Below are 24,773 nucleotides of genomic sequence, written 5' to 3'. Positions count from 1 at the left end.
AATGGCATTCAAAAAACTGTGAAGTTGTTCACGCGCATAAGCAAGAAACTAATAAAGGAACACACATCCATCCATCTTTCAGCTTCTTCAAATCTTAACATTATCACATATTTGCTTCCCTTTAAAAAGAGAAAACACTGTCAATCCACTGAGGCCCCATGTACTATTGATTGTATTTCTCTCCTACCTCAATGTTCATCATTATATAAAAATCGCTCTTATTCACTCAGCATTTACCATTCTACCACTTGATTTTATACTTTTGACACATACTTTGGCATCCATAAACATTATATATTAGGCTGGGCATGATGGCTCACGCCTGTAATCCTAGCATTTTGGGAGGCTGAGGCGAGTGGATAGCTTGCGCTCAGGAGTTTGAGACTAGCCTGGGCAACACGGTGAGACCTCGTCTCTACCAAAAATACAAAAATTATCCAGGTGTGGTGGTGCACACCTGTAATCCCAGCTATTCGGGAGGCTGAGGCAGGAGAATCACTTGAACTTGGGAAGTGGAGGTTGCAGTGAGCTGAGATTGTGCCACTGCACTACAGCCTGGGTGACAGAGCAAGACTCTGTCTCAAAAAAAAAAAAAAAAAAAGTATAATATACAATTTTGTATGTCATACTTAAAATTTAACATTTTTATTGACACAATTTCATTCATTAGACTTACCATTCTGAATATCATTTGATAGTGTGCTTAACATCCTAATTGCTTACTATTATAAATGATGCTGCTATAAGTACTTTGGGTATTCTTAGCATAAATGGGGGAAAGGAATGCTAAGAAAAATTAGCAAATAAATTTTTAAAAGAAAAAAGATAAATGTGGGAGATTTAGAATTTACCTTTGGATTCAATGGAACTGGGTCCTGTTTCTTATACATTAATTATGTTTTAGCCTAACCTAGTAGCTATGAAGTTCTGCTCACAGAATTAAAAAAAAAAATCTGGAGACATTTATAAATGAGAAAAAGCATAGATGATAATAAAAAATATACATGTATCTCCTACAATTAATCAATGTTCAGCACAATTTTTTTTTTTTTTTAGAGGCAGGGTCTTGTTCTGTCACCCAGGCTGGAGTGCAGTGGTATGATCATGATCATGGCTCATTGCAGCCTTGAGCTCCTGGGCTCTGGCAACCCTCCTGCCTGAGCCTTCTGAGTAGCTGAGACTACAGATATGGGCCACCACACCTGGCTAATTCTTAATTTTTTTTTGTAGAGATGAAGTCTTGCTATGTTGACCAGGCTTGTGGGAGTTCAGTCAGGCTGGTGGAAAAAATTTTAAAGATAGTTATAAGAAATAGAGCAAACCTTCTTGGAAGTCTGTGGGGGTTTACATCGCTTCAGTAACAGATTTGGCTGAAGACAGCCTAATCCTCTCTACCTTTAGCTGACAGCAAAAAAGCAAATAATAAGGGAATATGGGGAAGTTTATCTGAATAGCTTGTTTACTCATGTAGTCCTAAAACCAACCTTTGATCAACCTCAGGTGTATAATTGCTTTCTATTTGGGGGTTGAGCAATGTTAATTACCCTCTAGTGGTGTTTACTCGAGACCTTTGTCATTTAATCTGTACTAAATAAATGTGAACTTTGCTAGCTTATTGAGGTGATGCTCCAGACCAACAGCAGAGCCCCTTAGCTAGACTGACAGGCAAAATACCTGTGTCAGTGTACGTCTCTCATCTATCACTGGGTCAGGGTCTGCGGGCTGGATTCCTGCACAGGCTGGTCTCAAACTCCCGGGCTCAAGCGATCCTCCTGCCTGAGCCTTCCGAGTCGCTGAGACTACAGATATAGGCCACCACACCTGGCTATTTTTTAAATTTTTTAGTAGAGATGAAGTCTTGCTGTACTGCCCAGTCTAGTCTTAAACTCTTGGGCTCAAGAGCTCCTCCTGCGTTGGCCTCCCAAAGTGCTGGAAGTATGAGTCACGGTGCATGAGTCACGGTGCCGAGACAGACATGTTTTTAAAAATAAAGGAATACTCCTGAAACGCTGAAGTCTTCTTTGTACCCCTTTGTGATAACATGAGTAGCCTCTTAATGACACCAAGGAACAAGTTAGTCCCAAAGTAGCTCACATAAATGGTGATAGAGGAATGAGGGGTGGGTGTGATCTATGCAAAAAACCTTTTCTCTTTAACGGGTTGCTGTTTCTAACATAATTGCAGTAGTACCCTATGTTGCTATAATGCATTATAGTTTTCAACGTGTTTTGTGGCCTCCATAATAGAGGGGTTGTGAGGTAAACTTCAACCACAGCTGCCCCACTACCCAAGAGAGGATACACAATGATGAATAGGTGAATTTCTGCCTCTTAGTTTCTTAGCTGGGGAGGGGCACTTACTGGAACAGCACAGAAAACAGAGTCTTTGGCCCAGTTGGGGAATCTTTATCAGGTTATGCTACTTCAAGCTTTCCTCCTGTTAAATGTGAGAGGAATAAATCCCTGTTCCTTGGATCAGTGTGACTCTGAAACAGCTGGAAGAGAGACAGTTTTAGGCAGGTTGAAACAGAGAGCTCCAGCATATGTACTTTTTTTTTTTTTTTTGAGACGGAGTCTCGCTCTATCGCCCAGACTGGAGTGCAGTGGTGCGATCTTGGCTCACTGCAAGCTCCACCTCCTGGGTTCATGCCATTCTCCTGCCTCAGCCTCCTGAGTAGCTGGGACTATAGGCGCCCGCCACCACGCTTAGCTAATTTTCTCGTATTTTTAGTAGAGACAGGGTTTCACCGTGTTAGCCAGGATGGTCTCGATCTCCTGACCTCGTGATCTGCCCGCCTCGGCCTCCCAAAGTGCTGGGATTACAGGCGTGAGCCACCCGCCTGGCCTCAGCATACGTAATATTAGGAGAAAAGATTTCTAAGGATTAACAAGAGAGCAATGCTGGGCATGGAACATCTCCTCCAAATAAAGAAAGCAGCACTTTCTAAAGCTCAAGCTGATTTGAAAGTTGCTGAATCGACTGGAGCTTTGAAAATAGAAACAGGGGCTACATATAATACGATAATACTGGGCTTGCTCCACTTTTCCAGGGATCCAGGTGCACATTGCTGGGTCCCAGGCTGGTTGATGCTGGCAAACTATAAGACAAGCATGGAGAAGAAAATACATGGTGAAAAGTAAAGACAGAAGTCTTAAAAAAGAAGAGAGAAAGATATTTTTGAAATTAATGTCAAAGGTGTGTGTGTGTGCATGCATATATATATATGTATATATAATAATAATAACTGTACAGTAAGGTGACCCCAGTTTCAGCTTATTCAGGGGAAATCACCAATTATATCTACAATGATTAACAGAAGAAGCATGGCTTCAAGCCCTTGAACATTTAAGCTAGAGAAGCAAGACAAATAGTCACAAAAGAAAGCTCAGTATTTCTAATATATACATATCCCCGATAGACACACATATGCATACATATATATATGTATGCATACACTCACACACATACATACACATATGTATACATATATATACACACATTTGTGAAATAAACATTTATGTATAATTGAAAAGATCAGCCAGGCACGGTGGCTCACGCCTGTAATCTCAACACTTTGAGAGGCCGAGGCAAACAGCTTAATCTCAGTTCAAGACCAGCCAGGGCAACATGACAAAACCCCATCTCTACAAAAAATACAAAAAAATTAGCCAGACATGGTGGCATGTGCTTGTAGTCCCAGCTATTTGGGAGGCTGAGATGGGAGGATCACTTGAGCCTAGGAGGCAGAAGTTGCAGTGAGGCGAGATCATGCCACTGTACCCCAGCCTGGGTGACAGAGTGAGACCCTGCCTCAAAAGAAAATAGAAGAATAAGGACAAACCCGAGCTTTCAATAAACTCCATAACTTATTTCATTTTCACATAATAACTGCTGGCTAGATTCAACATGAAGACCCTAATTAGCATCTGTATTCCCCATGGTGTGACACCTCCTATTTACCCCCTAGCTAGAACTGACCATACCCCTTCTGATAACCACAGAGAATTTTCATCTTGGCTCATATTTCAGCATGAACCACCATCATAACGTGTTACATTATTTCATTTGTCCTTTCCCACTAGGCTTTGAAGTCTTTAGGATAAGAACCATGTTCTTACCTTCCCATCTCTGGCACCTGATGTGTTTTTGGCCAATGTATGTACTCAGCACATCCTCAGTGAGTCAGCACATCCACTGCCAGTCACAGAGAGATGGGTTGTGCTGTTGAAGCAACTTCTTCCTACCGTCTCGTGCAGCCCTTGCAGCTTTGTTCTCTTCTTTAGGCAGACAATCAACAGCTATCGTATGTAATTCACAGGGGCTTTCTCGTATTTTCTCCCATGGGGAAACAACTGCCATCCCTCTTCCTCCAAGGCTAATATACAAATTCTTCCAATGTGCTGTTAAAAAACAAAAAAGACTATTAAGGACCTAAGATTGAGACAGAAAGGAAAAGTTTTACTGCCAAGTGGGGAACCTGGCACAAACAGAGGCAACAGTCTAGGAGACCCTCAGGGATAAGATTTAGAAGAGAAAGGAGGTAGGTCCTTTAAAACAGAAACACTAAAACTATCTCTGTCCCACATTATGAAAGTAAAATGTCTGGGTGATGTTGATTGGCTGACAAGGTCTGCGTTTGTTGTTACATAATTCTGGGGCTCATTGGGCTGGTCACTGTGCACTGTTGGGGCCATCTTGGGATAATGGTATCCAGGTGGACCTCAGGCGATCTTCCTGCCTCAGCTTCCGAAAGTGCTGGGATTATAGGCACGAGCCAGCGCACTGGGTCTCACTTCTCTATTTCTATGGAGATCATATGTAACCCTTGTCTCCTAAGCGGTGGGTGACTCCTCTCTTGGGCAGTGCTCCTTCTATGAGACAAGGGAGAAGAATGAAACTCCTTCAATGCCTACTATATGGCAGGAACTCTACCGCACTCAGAAACTTACAAACAACATTAAGTGGTTATCATCATTTACAGAGGACACCACAAAGCTATTAAATGGTAAATTTAGGGTTCAAAGCCAAGTCTAGTTTGGCTTTCAAACTTTGGGTGATAGCCCTGGATGTCCTTCAACAGCCTCAATAGGCCACAGTGACTCTCCCACTACCAATGAGTGACCGAGCAGCTGGCTATGACATAGGAGGCCAGATATGTATCCCAACCCAGACTTCTAGGTCTTACAAGTCCTGGTTAGTTCACTAAGTGAAGGACTAGCAATTTGCCAGTCAGGAGAACTGCTCAGCAGCATAAAATGCTCTCTAGTCAGGAGGAAAGACAAAGGAAACAATAAAGAGAAAACTGTGAAAGGTTGAAGGATTGAGGTTACAAGAAACTAATTAACTATGCTAACCTTATATTGGTTTTGATAGTGAAAAAAGCAGTATGTAAAAACACATGGTATAGAAAATGCCTTTTATGCTAGACTGTACTGAAATTTAAATGAGGTAATGCATCTGAAAGCGCATTACTTTTTTTTTTTTTTTTTTGAGACGGAGTCTCACTCTCTTGTTCAGGCTGGAGTGCGATGGCACAATCTCGGCTCACTGCAACCTCTGCCTCCTGGGTTCAAGCGATTCTCCTGTCTCAGCTTCCCCAGTAGCTGGAATTACAGGCGCCTACTACCACACCCAGCTAAGTTTTTGTATTTTTAGCACAGACGAGGTTTCACCATGTTGGCCAGGCTGGTCTCGAACTCCTGACCTCAGATGATCCACCTGCTTCGGTCTCCCAAAGTGCTGGGATTACAGGCATGAGCCACTGCACTCAGCCAAGTGCATTATTTTTAAAAGTATAAAGTATTACGCAGCCATGAAGGATTATTTGTGCAAGAAGAAAGCTTTTACAGGAAAAACTTGAAACATTGGTATTTTTGCCTCCTTTTTAACAACTAGAGTCGTTTTGGGAGTTGTTTCTTGTCAAAGAAACAACCCATGTTTATTTTCTCAGTATGGCAGGACCATGTAGGAAAGCAAAATTAGCGCTCAGGAGAGGAAATTCTCTGAGACTCTATAAGACTCCATTACCCTCCTCTGAACTATGGCCAAAAAGATTGGATAGCACTTTTTAAGGTAGTTTAAGAAAAATAGGCGGTGCATGGTGGCTCATGTCTGTAATCCCAGCACTTTGGGAGGCCGAGGCGAGTGGATCACCTGAGGTCCGGAGTTCAAGACCAGCCTGATCAATATGGTGAAACCCCATCTCTACTAAAATTACAAAACTTAGCCAGGTGTGGCGGCAGGTGCCTGTAGTCCCAACTACTCAGGAGGCTGAGGCAGGAGAATTGCTTGAACCTGGGAGGCGTTGGTTGCAGTGAGCCGAGATTGTGTCACTGCACTCCAGCCTGGGTGGCAGAGTGGGACTCCATCCCAAAACGAAAAAAAGAGAGAGAGAAAAAAAGAAAAATATATAGTGAGCACAATAAAGCTGTATAATTTAAATTAAACGTGAATAGCATGCCTGGAGACGTTGTACCTAGAAAAATATTTCTACCCAAAAAATCAAATTTTATTTTCTCTTATAGATATTCAATCTGCTTTCATCTCAGTTCTCCCTACCTTATCAAACCTCTCCCCACATTTCCTATTCTTTTTCTCGCCAGCCTGATGTCTCTCATTGTACTGCTTAAGAGAAATGTTATGTTACTATTCTTTTCTCCCAGAACTGTTTCTCTGGTTCTTTAAGGTATCTGAGTACACACTGTGCCTTCTTCCTTTTAGCCCTCCCTTCTCCTTGTTCCCTGAGCCTTACCTTTACGACCTCAGAACTTCAAGTTCCCACTACAATTTTAAATATAGACTATTTTGCTTTTCCTCCTACGAGGGAGCTTAAATTGCCTCTAATTACACTGTTTTCCCGAGTCCTTCCTCTCCTTTGCAATTTAGATATAGCACAGAAGTACATTTTGCTTGACTGTCCTCTGAACTGTCATGCTGTTTTGATGCGGTTCTATGGTCCAAGAGTCTTGGTTAAATAATGGCCCAGCACCCACCTGTGTTTAAAAGAACTGCTTCACAGGCAAATCAAAAAGCCCATGGATCCGAAGTCACAATGGGTGTTGCTATTCAAACAGCACCGGATTGCTATTCAATGCTTGGTTGAAAAATAAATTTCAATTTCATTCACCTAAAATATTTCCTTCTATTTTGTAGGATTGTATGCTCTCACTTCAAGCTGGACTTGATCACAAGTGGACATTAACATAGTCTTACAGATTAGCCTGTTTTCATTGGTCCAGAGTATTCTCCAAATAAAGCAGGGTCTGTGCATTTGAAGCAACTCCCCTGAACAATTTCATGGGCATTCTCAAACTTGAGAGCTACTTGAAAAGCTGTGTTGGAGAAAAGAACAACCAATGAATGTGGCAGGACAGAATGTTGAACATTAACTTCCCTTTTCCTCTTCTCCCATCTGTTCTCTTCCATTATCCCTACCACTCCACTCAGTCTCATTATTCAGGCAACAGTTATTTTGCCTTTATTTCCTCAAGAAAGGAACAAAAGAAAACAGAATTGCTTTCTGATTTTTTTTTTCCATTTTAAAATGGACTTTGAAATCATAAGCAAAGTGGTGTTTAAGAGTCTTTCCAAAGTCAAACATGAAGGTTTTGAAATTTCGAAGTCACTGCCTTGAAGAGACTCGAGGCTTGGAGTGTGTACAGTATGTCAGAGCCGGACTTTTCTCCTTCCTGAGACTAGATGATTGTCTGAATCCAAGACAGTCTTCACGATTTCAGAGGAAGTGGTCAAGTGGTCTCTGAAGTAGACCTTCCGCTTAAGAGTAGTCAGGAGGCCGGGCACCGTGGCTCACACCTGTAATCCCAGCACTTTAGGAGGCCGAGGTGGGCAGATGACCTGAGGTCGGGAGTTCAGACAAGCCTGACCAACGTGGAGAAACCTCGTCTCTACTAAAAATACAAAAAATTAGTCAGGCATGGTGGCACATGCACTCCAGCCTGGGCGACAAGAGTGAAACTCCGTCTCAAAAAAAAAAAAAAAAGAAAAGAAAAGGAGCAGTCAGGATGTATGCCTCCAAAGCTGAGGTAGGGAGAAAGACACTAGAGTTCTAGAGGCCTGCCAGCCGCAGCAGCAGCAGAAAGAAGGTGTGGGGGAGAACAGGGCAGCCAGGCCTGTGCCACCTCCCAGACACAATTCTAGGGAATGGAGGGTAAGTGGTGATGGGAGAAAATCTTGACTTAATTTATGTCAAGATTAAAGAAATGCCACCTGGTGGCATTTAAGTTCACACATAGGTAAAGAAAGTTATGCATTTTCTGTGAAATTCATCCCACTATTTGGTAGAAACAGGAGCTCTGGATTCAGGTCAAAAGTCTCTTTTGTCAACTGTGGCACCACTGAGCAACTGCTCAGCTTTTGTGAATCCTGGGTTCTTCATTATTAAAATGGGAACATTAACGTTGGGTTGAGTATAAGAAATGGACATTTCTGCAGGTCAAAAATGGTTGAATATTTGCATTTTCATATGATTCAACCTAATACTTACTTCACAGGCATAAGGAAAAAAAATAGAATAACATACAAACAACTGTCCCTGGAGTAAGTACTTAAGAAATACATGATTTATAAAGAAGATACGTGAAAGATATTTGTTAAGTACATGATTTATAAAAAGATATGTAAATATGTACACCCTTGTTGTCTAATCATCATAGAATAACCTGAGCTTAAAATCCCTGCTCCCTACCATACAGAAGGCAAAATGCCTATTAGGGGTTTTCTTTCTTCTCCCTCTCCTTCTTTTTCCTCCTCCTCTTGACTCCTCATCATCCTCCTCTTTCTTCTTCCCCTTAAAGTTTAATGTCTAAAAAGGGGCTGAGCACGGTGGCTCATGCCTGAAATCCCAGCACTCTGGGAGGCTGAGGTGGGCAGATCACCTGAGGTCAGGAGTTTGAAACCAGCCTGGTCATCACGGCAAAACCCCATCCCTACTAAAAATACAAAAATTACCCAGGCATGGTGGCAGGCACCTGTAATCCCAACTACCCAGGAGGCTGAGGCAGGAGAATCGCTTGAACCCGGGAGGCAGAGGTTGCAGTGAGCCAAGATTATGCCACTGCACTCCAGCCTGGGTGACAGAGTGAGACTCTATCTCAAAATAATAAATAATAATAATAATAATAATAATTTCTAAAAAGGTAATACATTCTCACAGTTCAAAAACCAAAAGGTATAAAAATATAGCAAAAAAGTCCTATCATATCGCTGTCTAGAGTACTATTTCTTATATATTTTCCTGATTTTTGAGTATTTTAACATGTGAGTGTTGGATATGAGTGTTGGATTTGAAAAGTTTGATGATAATTTGTATATATTTATGTGTGGATGTGTGTGTGTGTGTGTGTGTATAGTAGTCCAAGACGATCAGTTTATGAATAGTAAGAGGAGACCCACAGAAAACCAGTCCCTTTGACCAAGTTCACTCAGATAATCAGCAGCAGGACTTGGACATTAACTACACTTATCCAACATCCTTTGAGGTCTCACATGACAAATTACAAATATGGAGTGTAAATGTAACCCACTCTGCTAGGCAAATAAAGCCTTCTTTTTTTTTTTTAATTTTTTTTTGTTTTTTGGTTTATAGGCAATAGAAGCCAGGGTGACGTACAGTCAAACCTCATTTCTCATGGCTTTCATATCTGCAAATTCTCCTACTCATTAAAATTTATTTGTAACCCCCGAATAAATACCCACAGCACTTTTGTGATCATTGGCAGACATGCGCAGAAAATAAAAAAAAAATTGAGTTGTTGATTGTACACATTCCCATCTGAATTTCAACAAAGCAACACTCTGCCTTCCCACTTCAGCTTTCTTACTATATGTGTGTCCTTTTTCTGTTTATTTAGTACCATGTTTTTCACACTTTTGTTCTTTTTGGTGATTATTTTGCTGTTTAAAATGGCCAACAAGTATAGTGCTAAGTGCTGCCTAGGATTCTTAAGCATGAGAAGGCTATGATGTACCTTACAGAGAAAATATGTGTGTTGGATCAGTTTCACTCAGGCATGAGTTATGGTGCTATTAGCTGTGAGTTCAATGTTAACAAATCAACAATGTATGCTAAAGTGTTTTTAAACAGAAACACACATAAAACAAGGTTATATGTTTGGTTGGCAAAAATGTCGTGACCAGAAGCTTGCAGAAACCTAAACCTGTATTCCTTTAAGAGCAATGGTTCATTATTCACTAATTCAATGTTTACAGCAACTTTATAAACTATAACTACCATGAATAATGAGAATTGACTGTATTTTAGATCATAATACCTGAAGTGAACTTTTCCATCATGGTTTTTAGTTCTTAGAGTGCCTCGGATTAAGTTTTTAAAAAATATGATAACTGTGCTCTCATATCCCACATTCTTGAGGTAAAAAAAATATTTTATTGGGTACAGAAATGGCTCCTGCATGCATTTTTGGAGGGGCCGGACCTCTGAGGAAGCCATGGTTGGCTCAAGTGGTTTAACTGTATTGCTAATTTCATAGCCTCTGAACCACTTATGAAATAATACTGATGATATGTCAGCAGCTGTGTTTGCAGCTCCTTCAGGAATGCTTATATCTTTTACTACTGGTAAAGAAGAAATTTATAGTAACATATATATTTTTTTTTTGAGATAGAGTCTCACTCTGTCGCCTAGGCTGGAGAGCAGTGGCTTGATCACGGTTTACTGCAGCCTTGATCTCCCAGGCTCTCCCACTGTAGCCTCCCCAGTAACTAGGGCCCCCACACATGCATCACCACACCCAGCTAATTTTTTTATGTTTTGTAGAGAGAGTGTCTTACTATGTTTTCCAGGCTGGTCTCGAACTTCTGGGCTCAAGCAATCCTCCTACTTTGGTCTCCCAAAGTGCTGAAATTTCAGGCATGAGCCACTGCACCTGGTTTCTGGTAATCTTAAGTAGAGACTTATGAGTGCATACCATTGTATCACCAAACTGGGACTCACTTTTATCTTTCTGTTAATAGCCAATGCAGTTTTTCTGTTAATTACAATGAAAATCAATGGTTGCTTAGCAAGCTTTTACTCATAACTCCAAGTTTTGTGACTTATAATGAGAAATGGGTATAACTCTTTGTAATTTGTTAAAATGCAGATATTTCCAGGAGAGATAACATATAAAACATAACAGTTTCCTATCATTATTTTTATCCTTTTGAACCACTGTATACTACGGACAGACAAAGGCAGTTTTGGCCACTTACTCCTCAGTATGAATAAGTTGACCAGATGTTTTCCAGAACCACAGGTTCTGTTAAGAGACAATGTGGAGAGAAATGGGTGGGCAGGTATGGAAAGAAGAGTCAGAAACAGATAGAGAGCTGATCTCTATAAATGGCTCATTATCGGTTGAACTGTGTTCTCTTCTCCGCAAAAAGATACGTTGGAATCGTAACCCCCAGTACCTCAGAATGTGGCCTTATTTGGAGATGGGATATTTACAGAGGTAAGTTAAAATAAAATCACTAGAGTGGGTCCTAATTCAATACGACTGGTATCTTTATAAAAAAGGGGATATCTAACCACAAATACAGACACACACATAGGGAGAGTGCTAGTAAAGATGAAGTCATAGATTGGAATGATGTAGCATTGCCAGCAAACCACTAGAAGCTGGGAGAGTCGCGTAGAACAGATTCTCCTTCAGTCCTCTGAAAGAACCAACTCTCCTGACACCTGGATTTCAGACTTCTAGCCTCCAGAGCTGGGGACAATGAGTTTCTCTCATTAAGCCATCATCCAGTGTGTGGTACTTTGTTATAGCAGTCTTAGCAAACGCCTGGTTCCTTAAACCATGCATTTCCATGCGTTTATTTTGTTTAAATAATAAAACGAATCCCTCTTGTGACTCGTAGTTCTGTTCCATTTCAAAAAAACCAAAGGAAGATTTATTTAGAAGCTAGACATCATGAACTGGATCTTGCCCAAGGTCATAAAACCACAAAACCCTTTACAGAGCACAGAAGTCTGATTTTTCAAAGCTTGTCTCAAAAGATGGGTCACTCCTTAGTCATTTAGGCCACTGACAACTGCCCTGGACTCTTTTACATATATTAAGCTTATTATACGACTTATAATTGATGCTTTCACGTCATGGGAAGATCAAATGAATGCAGACAGCGAGTATGTTTCTGGAGGGAGAGCAGCAGGGGTCTTGAGAGGAACAGCAGTGTTGACTGTGCTTTGCTACCTACTCTGGGTGCTGATTACATCTTTCTTTTGTGCAGGGAAATCGACTTGGAGCTATTTTGGGCTCAGTGTGGGCATCATTCTTTGTACACTCTGCTCCTTTCCCCCATGATTTTTCTATTGATGGGGGATTACTAAAGAATGAACGAAATGAAAGTGGCTTTTAAAAAATTTAAAATGACTCTCACTATGTACTGTGTATTTTCAGTCACATATTCATTAATTATTTCATGTCTCCCCTGGAAGTTTTGGAGATGTGAGCCTTGTAATACCTACATGAATGCTTCTAAGATTATGATAATTGTTCTGCTCTTTGCCTAACAACTTGCCAAGTATTGTCAGCCTCAGTGTGTCAGGTGGGGTCCACTCAAACATCAGGGCCCAAGTCAGGTAGTTCAGTGACTTTAATACTAGGAACTAGTTACAAAGGAGTTGGAATGGCTGGAAAGACAAACTGGAGAAGAAGGGGAACCCCAGAGAGTAGTAATAGCAGGAAGCCTCTACCGTCTACCTCTAGGACTGGGGAGGAGCTGAGTTAACAAAGCCCTGGACCCACTGCCAGGGAAGAAGAACCGCAATTGCAGAGGAAAAGTGGCCATTGTGAAGAAGGTGATGGTGGAGAAATTGTCTGAATCAGAGGGGAGAGGATATGTTGGCTCCTCCTCTTATTCTACCAGTGCTCCCACTTTATCTCCTTATCTTTCATTGTCCTAATTCATTCTGGGCATGGTTAAATGAGCCCAGGAAATGCAGTTGGCAGGAATCAGCTTCCTGTGATATAGACAGAGTAAGAGAAGGACAAAAATGAATGAATCTGAGAGCAAGCAGGCAAATGACCAGCACATTAAGCCTAGCACACAATATGTTATACGTGGTTTGGGATAGCAAAAGACGAAGGCAGGTCAGAGAAGCCAGAACCAGGGGGTGGGCAAAGCCAATGAGGTATGACGGGTATTGCATACAGGAAGCGGGTCATAAACAGGAGTGGAATCAATAATACAGGAGACTAGTATATAAACATCATATATATGAGTAGAGAAGCATAAAACAGTCTCCTGGAGATCAAGGAAACAGGAAGTTATAGATTTTTCAGGATAATTCAGCCATATCCAGGAAACAGAACATCAACACACACAGGGAAGTAACAAACAGTCAATAGGCTTAGAGTGGTACAATTCATTATGCACTTGTAGGAATTCATTCCAAATAATAGGCTGAAATGTAGACATGAGAATCCAAAAAAGACATTTTCTTAGTTTTTGCCAATATCTTAGCTACGCTTTTTTGTTGTTGTTGTTGTTCTCCAAAGCAAGTTAACGCTCACGTCTGCTTGGAAATTGTATTTAGGAACAGCTGCCAGGGTGCAGTGGCTCATGCCTGTAATCCCAGCACTTGGGGTGGCTGAGGCAGGAGGTGACAGAACAAAATCCTACTAAAAAAAAAAAAAAAAAGTCAGGCACGGTGGCTCACGCCCATAATCCCAGCACTTTGGGAGGTCGAGGCGGGTGGATCACAAGGTCAAGAGATGGAGACCATCCTGGCTAACATGGTGAAACCCGGTCTCTACTAAAAATACAAAAATTAGCTGGACGTGGTGGCGTGCACCTGTAGTCCCAGCTATTCAGGAGGCTGAGGCAGAAGAATTGCTTGAACCCAGGAGGCAGAGGTGGCAGAGAGCTGACATTGGGCCACTGCTGTCCAGCCTATCGAGACTCTGTCTCAAAAAAAAAAAAAAAAAAAAAAAAGAAACGAAACTACTGAAATAGCTGATAATTAGCTTGCTTACTTGTTGTTACTCTTTCTCATGATGGACTAAAAAGAAAAGTTATAACTATTTGAATTTTCTGCTGATTTGAAATTTCTATATAAACAGTACATTCCTGTTTGGTACTCAGAGGGCACTTATCTGCAAGAAAGGCAAAGAAAACGGAAAAGTTAATGAAAAAGGAATCATCCAATCCATGAACAGAACAAAACCATATACACAGTGAAGAAACTTACTTGTCTTACATTTTCTTCCTTGTATGACTTATCATTCATGGTAGTGACTACTTTGGGGCTTGAGTAAAGCTTCTCTAATTTATTCAATGTAACGTCACATGTGAAAAAGACACACAGATACTTTAGACATGATCATAACACTTTATCATTTATTTATTTATTTAGAGACAGAGCTTTGCTCTTGTTGCCCAGGTCGGAGTGCAGTGGTGTGATCTCAGCTCACTGCAACCTCTGCCTCCTGGGTTCAAGCGATTCTCCTGACTCAGCCTCCTGAGTAGCTGGGATTACAGGCACGCATCACCACGCCCAGCTAATTTTTTGTAATTTTAGTAGAGGCAGGGTTTCACCATGTTGGCCCGGCTGGCCTCAAACTCCTGACCTCAGGTGATCCACCCGCTTCGGTCTCCCAAAGTGCTGGGATTATAGGTGTGAGCCACCGTGCCTGGTCCATAACACCTTATTTAAAAATAATCTCTCTGGATCCATACAACTTGTCTGGGTAACTAAATTGAAAATTATTCCTTGTTTTAAATTAATTCAATTGAAACATTTAAAAATTTTTTTTGTTGCTAATCAAGCACTTTTTGGTGGAATCTAAATTAGCACGTGTAGGAGATGCCTGTTTCACTAATTATACAGGCATCTTGCAGTAATTAATGTTTGGGAGAAAGGAATGTCTTTTGCTTACTCTCTTATTCATCACAAAAATGTGAATTTTGGAAAGTAATAATGGAAGCATGTAGAATTACAGAAATACAAATGTATATAATTATCACAAAAAATGAGGCCAAAGGACTATTCGGATATAATGAGGCTGTGGTAGCTGTAATTATCTAGGAAATTAATAAAATTCATTCACCTAGAAATTATTAGTGAGTATCAAATATGTGTCAGCACTAGGCTGGGGTCTGAGAACATACAGATAAACCATAGTTCTGGCTTCAGGGAGTTATATAGACTAGAGATAAAACCTAACTACAGGGGCTGGGCACGGTGGCTCACACCTGTAATCCCACCACTTTGGGAGGCAGAGGCGGGTAGATCACCTGAGGTCAAGGAGTTTGAGACCAGCCTGGCCAACATGGTAAAACCCCGTCTCTACTAAAAATACAAAAATTAGCCGGGTGGTAGTGTGTGCACCTGTAATCCCGGGTACTCAGGAGGCTGAAGCTGAGGCATCTCTTGAGCCTGGGGCGGAGGTTGTGGTGAGCCGAGATCACGACACTGCATTCCAGTCTGGGTGAGAGAGTGAGACCCTGTCTCAAAAAACAAAACAAAACAAAACAAAGAAAAAAACCAAACCTAACTACAGGGTTATGAGAGATGACTACTGGCATGAAGCCACAGGTACAACAAAGGGGATGTGTCCCCAGGCAAAGGGTAGTCAGCAAGCCTGCAACCTCAGGGTTCCCAGATCTGAGCCTCTGGCTCTTGGCTAGCCAAACCCCAAGCCTTGGCCTTCTGCCATGGCAAGCTGCAGCCTGGTCTCCCACCTTGAGCTAACATTCAGCTGTTGTACACGTAGCCACGCTTCCTGCTTACCTGTCACTTCCAGTTCTCAAGGGCACCCTTTGCAAACTAAAAGCCACCCCTTTTCACTTTTTCACATCAAACAGATCATCTGGTCCTGTGGATTACATTTCTCAGAAATACCTCTGAACATTTGCCTGCTCTCCACCCCCACTGCCTCTGCAACAGTACAGGTGCTCACCATTTCTGACTTGTTCTGTCACATACTCACTTATCAGGTCTCCCCGTCTCCTGTTTTGACACGCTGTAAAGCAATTCGCCACTGGAAAAAAGGGCTGTCTCTCTCTCTCTTTTTTTGAGACGGAGTCTTGCTCTGTTGCCCAGGCTGGAGTGCAATGGCATGATCTCGGCTCACTGCAACCTCTGTCTCCCATGTTCAAGTGATTCTCCTGCCTCAGCCTCCCTAAAGGCTGGGATTACAGGTGCACACTACCAAGTCCAGCTAGTTTTTGTATTTTTAGTAGAGGCGGGGTTTCACCATATTGGCCAAGTTGGTCTTGAACTCCTGATCTCAGGTGATCCACCCGCCTTGGCCTCCCAAAGTGCTGGGATTCTAGGAGTGAGCCATCGTGCCTGGCCTCTCTTTCCAAAGTATGTCATTATTTTTCCCAAGACCCTTTGACAGTTCCTCATTTCCTACATACCATGGTTCTCAAACTTGGATGTGCTCCAGAATTACATAGGAAATTTTTCATTTTTTTAGACGACGTCTTGCTGTATTTCTCAGGTTGGTTTCAAACTCCTGACCTCGTGTGATCCTCTGGACTCAGTCTCCCATGTAGCTGAGATTATCGATGCATGCCACTGAGCCCAGCTGGAATTTTTTTTTTTTTTAAACACAGATTCCTGTGAATCAAAATTTCTAGAAGTGAGGTCTGAGCAATCTGTATTTTTAACAAGTTATCCAGATGGTTCTTTACTGTCAGTCTGGTTCTAGCTGAGGGAGTTTTAGAATTACAAGGCAAAGTCCAAACTTAGCACACAAAGTCATTCACATCAACTCTTCCCCTGTACACACCCTATGTCATAGCCAGAGTTGTAACCCATTTCTTAAACACCCAGGGTTCTTTTAAGTCTCTGTGTCATTGCATGTTATTTTCTCTAGAATTGCCTTTAACCTCCTTTCCACCCTGGAGAGCATTCCCTAAGCCAACTTTGAAGCTTTCTCTGATCTCTAAGTTAGAGTCCTCCTCTGCTTCTCAAACCCTGTGTTAATCACTTGTCATGGTGTACTTGAATTTTTACTTGTCTGTTTCCCTTTACTGTACTTTGACTTCAAAGGGTGGGGCTGCAAATTAGTCATCTCCTTAGAGTCTAGCCTTGTTCCTAGTTCCTAACTGGCACATAATATAAACGAATGAATGAAAGGAGAAATGAATGAAGAGAATGCTAGTTATGATAAGGAACTGGCTGTGTATGAGACGACTTCTCTTTATGAACTAAATATATGCCTTTTAATAAAATACTATCCACGTGTAGCTAGCACAAGCTCATCAGCATTTGAGATGATATGGAAACCAAAATAAACAAATGCTACCACAAAAACATAATGACTGCTTTCCCCAGTGCAGGATTGATGGAATCATCAAACATTGAGATTAATGTAATGTTTGGCAGATGTCCAGTGTTTTTATTTTTCATTTGCCTTTGTGTTCATTTATGGGCTAACAATATAATAAACACACACTCACAGTACATCTTTTTTTTTTTTTCAAAGCCCAGTTTTTTTCATTGCATATTATTTGTTGTCATCTTTTACAGTATCCCCTTACTTAGTGTTGGTAGTATTTTTTTAAAGAAATATAAATCCCTAACCACTAAGCAAGAAATGAGACTCTTAATTGCATTAGTTTACAGTTCAATGTGAGTGTAAATAAGAATTTTTTAATGGTCTTTTTCCCCTTGTTTTTGCTTGCCTTACATTCATTATCCCTCTCTGGGTAATAAACATTTATTTTTTCCTTTTGTAACCACTCCTCCCCTTCTGTCCATGTGGTTCTTTAGTGGAGCTGGTGGTAGGGAGGCGGTATGAGATTCAAGTTTGGCCACCTGGAGGTACAGTGTTGTGCTCCGGCAGGACACCTGATCCAAGTAAGCCAGTGAGAGTCAGTCCCAGGAGTTTTGCTTGGACCGCTGAGGAAAAGTGTACTCTGCCCTGTGGTTGATGAACCATTAGGACATAAGCCATTGTTGCCACTGTGTGAGTAAAGCTACCTGAGAATGAAGACAACACAGTGGCAAGCAACACCAAGAGAGAAAGAGAGGCAGATTCTGATGCCATTTTTGAGTCTTTGCATCCAGCTATGCCTGAATCCAATTTATCCCCTGGAATTTACACTTACTTGAGCTCCAACCACTTGAAAGAAAAAAATTTCTTTTTATTCTTAGCCTGATTTGAATTTGGCTTCTCTCATTTACTACTCAAAGTGTCTTGACCACTAGAATATTATGTCAGACTTTATAGCATCATTGAATTTGCTATTTTCCAGAAGAGTTGTGTGAATTTTCAATGTAGCTTTTACCTTCTATGAGTATCTAGAGATATATTTATGTAGAAGTACTCCACTAGTTTGTTGTGAGATCTTAAGTCACTTAATTTCTCTGTATCCTAGTTCCCTCATTTGCTAGACTACGGAGCTATAATGTTCCATCTGCAAAATTATTATTTTGTGAAATATTCTGGAATATCTAACTGATACACTGCTAGAACTGCTATTTAAGAACAATTGGCTGCTATTTAAGGATCATAATTCTCTAGGCATAAGTGCTGTGAGGGCACAGCGTGTGCATCAGGGGCTGGGGGGGTGGGGTGGAGCAGAAAGTAGGAGGAGAAAGTTTGATAAACTTCCTTTGGATAAACTGAAAACAGTCAAATAATTTATAATTTATTATATTATCATCATTAGCTTCTTCTATAATTAGGAGACTTGTTCCATAAAGTGAGAATTGTCACAAGTTGTCAATTTCATCGAAGGATGAAAATGGATGCCTCATTAAAAAAAAAGGAATCTCAGTCCAATTTCTTCTCATCACACTGGAATAAACTGCAGTTTTAGATTGAGATGAGGAAGAAAAAAAATCAAGGTACCATTTGTACCATTTCCTGGATTTTCTCCTAACTGGCAAGGTCACATGTTTATATATTAGACTCCCAGTTTAACCTACAGCAGACAATAACTTTTTTTTTTTTTTTTTTTGAGATGAGTCTCGCTCTGTCACCCAGGCTGGAGTGCAATGGCACCATCTTGGCTGACGGCAACCTCCGCTTCCCAAGTTCAAGCGATTCTCCTGCCTCAACCTCTCGAGTAGCTGAGATTACAGGCATAGGCCACCACGCCCAGCTAATTTTTGTATTTTTAGTAGAGATGGGGTTTCACCACGTTGTCCAGGCTGCTCTCAAACTCCTGACCTCGTAATCCACCCATCTCGGCCTCCCAAAGTGCTGGTCCACCCCTCCTTCTTTTCTCCCTTCTATCCTTCTCCCTTTTATTTCATTTTCTAAATATTAGACCATACTACAAATCAAAAGTCACAAACTGATAGGCTGCAGTGTAGATACAGCTGGGAAAATGTTTTGTTTGCAGAACATCGGGGAAATTTAACATGAAAAACTGGAAGATCTCAATCCACATGGCCACATGGTAATAATATTATTAATGTTGCAGGGGCTTTCCAATTCAATATGTCCTCTGTATCCCTACTATTTATACTGTCACTCATCCACCTTTCTGTATTACTGGCCTATTACCTATACACATTTGAGTTTATATTCTTCTGGCATTACTTAGCAACTTACTTTTTATATTTAACATTATAACATGGTATTATCAATTAGTATTTGATTCAGTTGCGTATAACCAAAAATGACAAATTATAATGGCTTAAACACTAAGGGTTTATTTTTCTGTCATACAAAATAAGTCTGGAGGTGGGTAGTCCAGGGCTAATATGACACTCCAGTGTCACAAGGTACCTGGGCTCCTTCTCGTTATCTTTCATAGGACATGGCTTCCAATCTCAAGGTCAGCTTGTCATCCATAATGGCCAAAGAGCTGTAGTTACCTGTTTCAGGCAGGAAGAAGGGTGGAGGGCAAGAAACAAAATGGTGCCCCTCCTAATTGAGTCAGCCTTCTTTAAAGATGTTTGCCAGATGTTCCACCCAGCTTTTTTTTTTTTTTTTTGAGAGACAGGGTCTTGCTCTTGTCACCCAGCCTGGAGTACAGTGGCATGATCATGGCTCGCTGAGGCCTCAATCTCCCGGGCTCAAGTGATCCTTCCATCTCTGCCTCCCAAGTAGCTGGAAGTAGCTGGAACCACAGGCACAAGCCACCATACCCAGCTAATCTTTTCATTTTGTGTAGAGACAAGGTCTCACTATGTTCTCCAGGCTGGTCTGCAGTTTACAACTCCTGAGTGCAAGTGATCCTCCTGCCTTGGCCTCCCAAAGTGCTGGGATTACAGGTGTGAGCCACTGTGCCTGGCCCAGCTACTTCTACTTATATCTCATTGGTCATAACTTGATCACACAGCCACGTCCAGCTACAATGGAGATTGAGAAATGTAGTCTTTTGGCTGGGTGCACTGCATCTGAATAAAATCCAGGTGTTGCTACTAAGGAAGAAGGAGTAAGTGTCAATCTCTGCTCCATATCTCTCTAGGTTAATACAGACAGATGGAAGAGATTGCTAGTTGCCCCTCAAGATCCAGCCTTGCCTTCTGGGATAAGAAAGCCCCTGAGATTTACCTGGCCACAGTGGCACTGGGAACAAACAATGTATTTCTAAATACTCTGATTTTAAAATCTTTCATAATCACGATCTCTCCAACATCCGTATTTGTATATCTTTAGAATTCAACAAAATGAAATTTCTAAGTCTAATATATGTGAATGTTAAGTTTTAGTAGACACTGCTAGATAACTTTCCAGAAGGGTGTGGCAATTCACATCTCCACCAGTGATCAGCATGTTTATTTTCCATACAGCTCTGGATAGTTTTTCTATTTTAAAATATTCTCTTTTAATCTGTAATTTAAAAATGTATCTAAGTTAGTGGGAATTTAATTGCTCACGTAACCAAATATTCCCACTAATGGCTATGGGTTTCTTCTTTTACTTAAGAAAGTCCTCCCCACCTCGAGATTATATAAACTTTTTTTTCTAAATTCCCTTCTAATTTCTTATAATTTACAGTTTTATTTTTGTTATTTGATTCATTTATTCTCTCAACAGATATTTATTGAGCACTTATTACATGCCAGACTCTCTTCAAACTTCAGTGGGAGTATTTTCTAACTGGGAGAGACAGCCCTAGTTGATAAGAAACAAACAAACCAATAAGTAAAGAAGACATTTCCCCCAGAGAATTAACACTTGGTGACGGGGGAGACAGTGAGACAGGCTACTTTACATTGGGTGGTCAGGAAAGGCTTCTCTGAGGAGGCAAGTGATTCTGGATTAATTGATGACTGGTGGAGAAGTGCGGGTAGTGAACGCAGGTGGGAATAGCCTGGTGGGTGTGAACAGCAACAAGAAGGTTAATGCAGCTTAATGGAACGTGGGTGAAGATGAGACAAGCTGAACACTGAGGTGGGCACCAGAACATGGGGGGCTTTGTAGGTCCCAAAAAAGGGGTATGGATTTTATTGGATACTAGAAATTTGTCATCCATTTTTATATATAACAGGAAGTGTATATGTTTGCGCAAGTGTGTGTGTGTGTGTGTGTGTGTGTGTGTGTGTGTGTGTGTGTGAGAGAGACAAGGGAGATAGGGCATAACTTTTCTTTCAAACTGAGAGTCAGAATTGAAACTATTCATTCTTTACAGGCAGTGAGGGGATTAGGATTCTATCCCACAGAATCTCACCTCATTTCAAACGTTGTACAGACATTATCGCTCTGTGAAATATATTTTCAGGCTGGGTGTGGAGGCTCACGTCTGTAATCTCAGCACTTTGGGAAGACGAGGCGGGTGGATCATTTGAGGTCAGGAGTTCGGGATCAGCCCGGCCAACATGGTGAAACCCCGTCTCCACTAAAAATACAAAAATTAGCCAGGCGTGGTGGTACATGTCTGTAATCCCAGCTACTTGGGAGGCTGAGACAGGAGAACTGCTTGAACCCAGGAGGCGGAGGTTGCAATGAGTCTAGATCACGCCACTGCACTCCAGCCTGAGCGACAGAGCAAGACTCCGTCTCAAAATATATATGTATATGTATACATACATATACATATATATTTTTTTTCAATGAAATCAAGCATATAATGACTATTTTTATCCCAGCATCTTGGCTTGTTCAGACTGCTATAACAAAGTATCCCTAGTGGAGCATCACCAATCTGAAAGTCCAAAATCCAAACTGTTTCAAAATCTGAAATCTTCTGAGCACTGACATGACACCACAAATGGAAAATGCTACACGTAAATACTTATATACAAATTTTGTTTCATACACAAATTAAAAATACTGTATAAAATTACCTTCAGGCTATGTGTATAAGGCATATATGAAATATAAATGAATTTTGTGTTTATGCTTGGGTCTCACCCCCAAGATGTTTCATTTTGTATATGTGCATATTCCCAAATCTGAAAAAATCCAAAATCTTAAATATTTGTAGTCCCAAGCATTTTGGATAAGGGATATTCAATCCCTTATACAAAAACAATTTATTTATAAATAATAAAAATTTAGGCTTTGTAAAAAATAGAAATTTGGCCGGGTGTGGTGGTTCACACTTGTAATCCCAGCACTTTGGGAGGCCAATGCAGGTGGATCACTTGAGCTCAGGAGTTTGAGACCAGCCTAGTCAACATGGTGAAACCCCATCTCTACCAAAATTACAAAAATTAGCAGGCCTTCGTGGCGTGCATCTGTTGTCCCAGCTACTCGGGAGGCTGAGGCAGGAGAATTGCTTGAACCCGGGAAGCAGAGGTTGTAGTGAGCCAACATTGAGCCATTGCACTCCAGCCTGGGCGAGAGTGAGACTCCAGTTCAAACAAACACACACCGTAGAAATTTCTCATAGCTCTGCAAGCTGAGATGTCCAAGATCCAGATGTGAGCAGATGTACCTTTGGTGAAGGGCTGCTTTCCAGTTCATAGATGGCTGTCTTCTTGTGTCCTCACACAGTGGAAAGGGTAAGGCAGTTCTTTGGGGTCTCTTTTAAAAGGGAACTAATCCTATTCATGAGGGGTCAGCCCTCATGACCTAATCACTTCTCAAAGGCCCCACTTCCTAATACCATCACCCTGGGGGTTAGAACTTCTTTTTTTTTTTTTTGAGACGGAGTCTCGCTCTGTCACCCAGGCTGCAGTGCAGTGGCCGGATCTCAGCTCATTGCAAGCTCCACCTTCCGGGTTTACGCCATTCTCCTGCCTCAGCCTCCTGAGTAGCTGGGACTACAGGTGCCCGCCACCACGCCCGGCTAGTTTTTTGTATTTTTTAGTAGAGACGGGGTTTCACCGTGTTAGCCAGGATGGTCTCGATCTCCTGACCTCGTGATCCGCCCGTCTCAGCCTCCCAAAGTGCTGGGATTACAGGCTTGAGCCACTGTGCCCGGCCGCAAGAATTTCAACATATGAATTGGTGGGGGGATGAGAGAACACAGACATTCAGTCTATAGTCCCCAGGGATGTGGCCACTGAATAAAATATTCTAGAACTGCATTTTAAAACCAGGGTAGAGGCAGTTTATAAGTCAAATAAGAAAACCAGTTTTACTTATAGTCACATAAAACTTCTGATAAAACACAACCCTAGTTGATAAGCCATTTATTTACTGGACTTGGCTCTGAAGAAATGACTTTTGGCCAATCCTAAAAATGAAATCTACTCACAAAGGGCAAGATCTGCCACCAGTGAAGACATTTAAAACAATGTGCTGTAGGCTTTGAAGGCAAGTCTAGAGAAGAGCTTCTAAAAATATTTTGCACAATGGTAGCATCAAAAGTGTAGGCACACAGGCCCCAAGATAACACCTGGGAAGAGGACAAGCTTTTGTGTGTTTCATTTTGTATGTTTAAGTAATAAGTCAGTCATGACTTTATAACTAAACCATTTTCCTCTTGATCTGTCCATAATAAAATCACTCTGTAATTTACAATAGGTTTCTTACAAAATTCAAGCTTTATGACAACCCTATAGGTTAAATATTCCTGTCAATTTTATAGATGAAGAAACAGAGTAAGTCAAAGAGTTCATACTCAATTCAAGTCTTTTGATTATAAAATCGGTGCTCTCCCTACACAGTAAGTTAGTTGCGAAGATCAGTCCCTCCCCTCTGACCACTAGGCTGCATGGGGTACCTCGACCACTTATCTGCTTTGAATTGATGCTCTCTGTGAATCTGGTTCATCTGCCAATTTGCAAAGTCATCCCTGTAGTACGCACCTAAGTTGATTTTTAAAATACTATTCTTCATCTTAAAATAATGGAAATTGAGTGGTATGAATTTCCTGGATACTTTTTAAGATCGAAAGACAATTTGCTAATTTGTCGTTACAATTAAAGAGCCCCTAAAAGGCGTAAGAACTAGATTTTGGTTTAGACTCTGTTCCTTAGTTTCTTTAAGATTTTGGAGTCCGGGAGTGGTGGCTCACGCCTGTAATCCCAGCACTTTGGGAGGCCGAGACGGGCAGATCACAAGGTCAGGAAATCAAGACCATCCTGGCTAACAAGGTGAAACCCCGTCTCTACTAAAAATATACAGACACACACACACATACACACACACACAAAAGCCGGGCGTGGTGGCAGGCGCCTGTAGTCCCAGCTACTCAGGAGGCTGAGGCAGGAGAATCGCACGAACCCAGGAGGCGGAGCTTGCAGTGAGCCGAGATCGTACCACTGCACTCCAGCCTGGGTGACAGAGCGAGGCTCCGTCTCAAAAAAAAAAAAAAAAGACATTGGGAAAAATCACTTAAACTCTACGGGCTTCTGTACCACTTAGGCTTCTCAAATTTGATGCAAGTAATGGGAACTTGCTATGGCTTACTTGAGCCACAGGAGAAAGATACTGCAAGAGTCA

General features: G+C 41.4%; 1 long non-coding RNA gene across 2 annotated transcripts in view; it reads right to left on the bottom strand.

Annotated features, from left to right (window-relative positions):
- The window catches only part of LOC135966515 (uncharacterized), a 53,824-nt gene that overhangs the window by 24,456 nt on the left and 4,595 nt on the right, over positions 1 to 24,773 (bottom strand). For both annotated transcript variants that reach the window (XR_010579846.2, XR_012421079.1), the window contains exon 2: positions 4,119 to 4,400. This is a non-coding gene — a long non-coding RNA (uncharacterized lncRNA). The remainder of the gene's footprint in view (positions 1 to 4,118; positions 4,401 to 24,773) is intronic.

Source organism: Macaca fascicularis, chromosome 12 (assembly GCF_037993035.2).
Source record: "Macaca fascicularis isolate 582-1 chromosome 12, T2T-MFA8v1.1".
NCBI classification, from domain to species: Eukaryota; Metazoa; Chordata; class Mammalia; order Primates; family Cercopithecidae; genus Macaca; species Macaca fascicularis.
Note: the sequence above shows the minus strand (reverse complement) of the source record. Positions and strands in the feature narration are given on the sequence as shown.